Consider the following 4,951-nt stretch of genomic DNA (forward strand, 5'->3'; position numbering starts at 1 on the left):
GAGAGAGAGAGAGAGAGAGACCCCCTGACTCTTAGCTCATGTGGTTACACACTCAGAGCCTACAGCTATAGGGCCTTAAAACAGAACGGATTAAAAATGTCAATTGATAAAACATGAATATGAATGTGTTTTATTTCCAGTACCATTGTAGAAACTATATAAACAAAGTTTTATACACAGCACCACATACTTTATCAAACAGATCATAATCCTTGTAACGTTAGGTTACTTGGTTGAAAAGAAAGAAAGAAAGAAAGAAAGAAAGAAAGATCAGCGTTATCATCCACATTCTCCAATTCTTCACACAACTTCACTGCACAGTCGTACCCTGGGGCCCGTTGCCATGGCAACACAGTGATGGAGAGAGTGCAGGGCTGATGTCAGGGTCACCCAGAGTGTGAAGAGAGGGAGGAGGAGCGTTAATGTGTGTGTGTGTGTGTGTGTGTGTGTGTGTGTGTGTGTGTGTGTGTGTGTGTTTGCGCACACAGGGCTGTGAACAGGGGAGGTTTTGCTGAGCAGATCTGTCAGTACCTCTTTGGAGTCTTGCCAAACACACGCTGCTCACTATCCCAAGCTGTGTGTGTGTGTGTGTGTGTGTGTGCGTGTGTGTGTGTTTGTGGTGCACCAGTCACTGTTAGCCCCTGCCATCAGTTTTCAATTAGTGGGTTAGTCAAACTGAGCAAACCTTCATTTCCCTCCATAAAGTACACCACAGAAGCATTATTACACAAAATATTGCATATTACTGCTGTGTTACTGCAGTAAATGAAGAAATGAATGTAACCATTTTTTTTTATGTTAGCTGTACTTGGATCAGTAGGGGTGTGTGTCCGTCAGCAGCACGTCTCTCTCTCTCTCTCTCTCTCCCTCTCTCTCTCACACACACACGTTCACAAAAACAAACAATATGAAAACCTTATACCCTGCACCGCCCCCCACTGGCTGATTAGGGTGATAGCATCCACTCTGTTATTCCTCTCTTTGTATCTAGTGTCCACTTAACTGCTGATAGCACTGAATTGCTCTACTTACATGCAGTTTTGTCAGCAATTGTTAGGAAGATAGACACATAATGACAGATAAAAAAAGGACAACATATAGCATTTGAGTATTAGAATCAGAATCCGAAAAATTCCTTTATATATATATATATATATATATATATATATATATATATATATATATATATATATATATATATATATATAAGATCAGCCTTCAGCACTACATTAGTCAAACCATGTAATGTTATATTGTTTCACAGAGTTAACTTTAGCATCAGATTTTGCTTTAGACTTAGTCTTCTGCTGTGCACGAAATCACATACCAACATATTGTCTACCAAACTCAATCAGTATATTCTGCATACTGCCAACTAAATTAACATTTAATTATTGTATTACCAGCGGACAGTTCACACTGAAGTATACTCATGTAATACGTCTTCTCGCCGTTACACAACTGTACCGATCACAACATTACCAGTCTCCTCAATACATCCATATGCCAGCGTTACTTTCTATAATAAATAAACAGAACAAATGTGATACAGCAGACAGCTGAGTGACACTCACTTCATACTCAGTCTAACATTAAAAGTACACTGTAAATAATTTCTGTAAATTTACGGCAGAATTTCAACAGTATTAAGGTGTTTTTTCAATGTACAGTGCTTTACTGTTAATATTACAGAAAATCAGTGAAATTACAGTTCATTTACTGTTTTTTTTAACGGAACTCTAATGTATTCCTATAATACAGCACTTTACCATTAAAATGTCTTAGATAACAGTATCATGCATTATTTTTGGCATTCTGGGAAAAGCATTGCCTGAGCTGCACATGTAAAGCTAGTTACCTGCCATACCTGATCCATCTCCATCTTACTAATTATTTGGTGAGTAGCAACTTTATTCGATTGTTTTATATTACATATTATATTATCGTTTGATTTGATTTGATTTGATTAGTTTTGTTTGCATTGATGATTACATCAAACAACACAAGGAGCACATTTTAATTTCTACAAAGTTAACATTTGTTGACACCTGCATTTTGTCAGTGAATTTGTCATCTGATACTACTTGGTATGTTTACACCACTGGATATGCAAGCAACAAAATGTTCTATTAAAGGTACCATCCCAAGACAATATTGCTTACTAAATTGGTGAGTGCAACTGGAAATATCTGTGCAAATGGGATCTTCATATGGTGTTACACTTATTGCTGACTCTGTGATCAAGGCAGGATTGTCATCAAAAGCACCTCCAACTGTACCATGGTTGTATGAACATCAAAAACCACAACTGTTCTTTTTGCTACAAATCCAACAAGATGCACAATAACTACTCTGTAACAAGAAAACAAAACTTAACATCTCTCCATGTCACTGTGCTGTTATTGCTTTAAGATTAAGATACAGATGGGCAGAATATTCATGATGGATTAAATTCTAAATGTCAGGTGACATGGCAGGAAATCAGCGCTGGATGGTCAGCCTTGAGGGACACATCCCGTGTGAGGGGATTCAGCCCACGTTCTTGACGGGGCTTGCTGCCTTGTTTTCCACGTTCTACACCTTTAATCTTCAGTACCAAGAAGAGGCAGCATGCACCCTCGAGTTCATCCAGAGCAGTGGCGTCAATTCAGCCAAAGCTAGGTATGGCAAGGTTACCAGTCACATGAATTAACTACAGTATCAATCAATATACATGCCCAGCAAATAATCATAACAAAAGTGACAAGTCTGCTATGTAGCTTATCTGTGTGTTTAGGAAAATTTGAACTTTTTCAAATGCAGCCTCACTCACATCCCGCTAACATAACTATGGACACAAACACTTAACTACGCACGTCAATCAATCAATTCAGTCAAATGCGCCGTTACCCATCCGTTTTTAGCACCATGGATAGCAAGCGGCAGGGTAAGAGAACAGTAATAGCCTTTCTGACAAACACAATTTCACTCACTCTGTTCACTTCATTCACTATGTAATTGCAACAATATCACGTGAACATACCAGGTCAACTTAAAACTGTTAAAGTCCAAATGCAAAGAGGAGAGGGAGGGAAAAGAAAAGAGAAAAATAAATCATATTTTTTTAAACAGATTAATAAGATGTTCGGGTAATGTATCTTACCTTATGAACTTTCATAATTAATCCATCAGTGGATAACGCCGAGTCATTGACAAGTTCATCTGGGTCCAGTGATTTTATGACAACAGGCTCAACAGCCATTAACATAAGGTGTGTGCTGCTGGGGCAACATTGGACCCATCACCTGCCTTTTTTATTTATTTATTTTTTGATAAAAAAAGATTCTAAAGTTCTCTGCTTCCTTTTCATTTTAGTTAATTAGCTTGGCAAAAAACAAACAAAAAAAACAAAAAACGAAAACAACAATGACCCAGCTCTGACCTCCGTCATCTCGTCAGGGGGGGCTGGGAGATACCACATTTCAAGATATGGAGGGGGGATACAAGTGTTGGGAAAGATAATATCTAGAGAAATCGATTGTGTCGTTCTGATTTTCATTTGTAATGAATTTGTAATTCCATAAATGTATTTTAAAAAAACGAACATTTACATTTTCCCCTGGAGCCAAGGTGTGGCAGCTGCCATACCATACCCAATTGACGCCCCTGATCCAGAGGTTAGATACTTTAAGTAGAACCTGAATTTTTCTTGTGTTTTCAATCCTACATCTATAGATTTTCTGCCTTGTATTGTGTTATTTATCAGATTGAGTTCAACAACTTGATTTTACACACTGAAGAAACACTATCATTTTTCAGACGTTTCATTGGAATAAACCCCGAGAGAGGCAGCAAGAATGGGCGAGGCAAAGTCGTATCCAAGAAAACGGGCAAAGTCACAACCAAAGAGAGTAGTCAACCCACATGTGTCCACTCTGCTAAAGAGACTAATGGATTTTGAGTGGGACTTCATTTGAGATGGTGAGATTAGCTACTCAATCCCGTTAATCTATTTGTCAAAACACCAATTTGTCTCAATCTTCTAATTCTCTCTCCCTCTCATTGTTACCCACTTTCTTCCTTCATCTCTCTCCCTGTCTGAACCCCTCTTTTCTTCTCTCTCTCTGATATTTTCTATTCTCTCAGTCATTCTTTTACTCATGACATCTCTATCTTACACCTTGTATTTGTTCTGTCATTCTTTATGTGTTATTGTGTTCTGTTTCTGAAACTATTTGAACTATTTGAATGTTTCAGGTTGGAATGTTATGGTTGGCTGAGGTGTTAGTTCATGGCTTGGGACATTTTTTTATTAGGATAGGGGGGAATGAGGGGTAGAAATGTTAATTTTGTATGCAAGAAGTTGCAAATATACTAATGCTAATATAAGTCTCGCTTTCTCTCTCTCTCACACACACACACACACAGGCACACACACACACACAGACACACACACACGGCTACCTATAGGCTGGATTGAGAAACCTGGTGTCTTCGAGTGAGCCGTAACTCTCCTGCCGATGTTCTTGGACTTCCACACTAATAACAGTAACTACAGTTGTGTAACATGAACTGTATAGTGATGTTCATTATACTTTTTTTTAACATGCAATTTGTTCAGCATATGAAGTTTTTACATGTCATCTTTACATTCAAATAAAAAGTAAAGTGCAATAAGAAGCTGCTTTTTCTCTTCCATTGTAATCACAGGATTGAAAAATCAGTAGGTTCATTTTATAATGGTTTGCCTTCTGTGCTTGTGGCCAGGTTCAAACAGAGATTTTATGAAACCTAAAATCAGTGACATGTAACATGTTTTTCTTAACAAAAGTGCCTTTAACTGTGTGCAATCGTATTTTTTAAATAGATTATTAAAATGTATACATAATACAAACTAAATAGTCATTTAATTGTACAATAAAGTGAAAGTAATTTCAAATATCAGTTCACACTGTATTTTTCATTTACAGAA

At 37.4% G+C, this 4,951-nt stretch overlaps 1 long non-coding RNA gene across 1 annotated transcript; it reads left to right on the forward strand.

Annotated features, from left to right (window-relative positions):
• Positions 1-2,001: 2,001 nt before the first annotated feature.
• Positions 2,002-4,740, forward strand: LOC115576189 (uncharacterized). Its single transcript, XR_003982788.1, has 3 exons — positions 2,002-2,661; positions 3,799-3,960; positions 4,408-4,740. It is a non-coding gene; the product is annotated as an uncharacterized LOC115576189 (long non-coding RNA).
• The last annotated feature ends 211 nt before the right edge of the window (positions 4,741-4,951 follow it).

The sequence above is a fragment of the Sparus aurata genome, chromosome 23 (assembly GCF_900880675.1).
Source record: "Sparus aurata chromosome 23, fSpaAur1.1, whole genome shotgun sequence".
NCBI classification, from domain to species: Eukaryota; Metazoa; Chordata; class Actinopteri; order Spariformes; family Sparidae; genus Sparus; species Sparus aurata.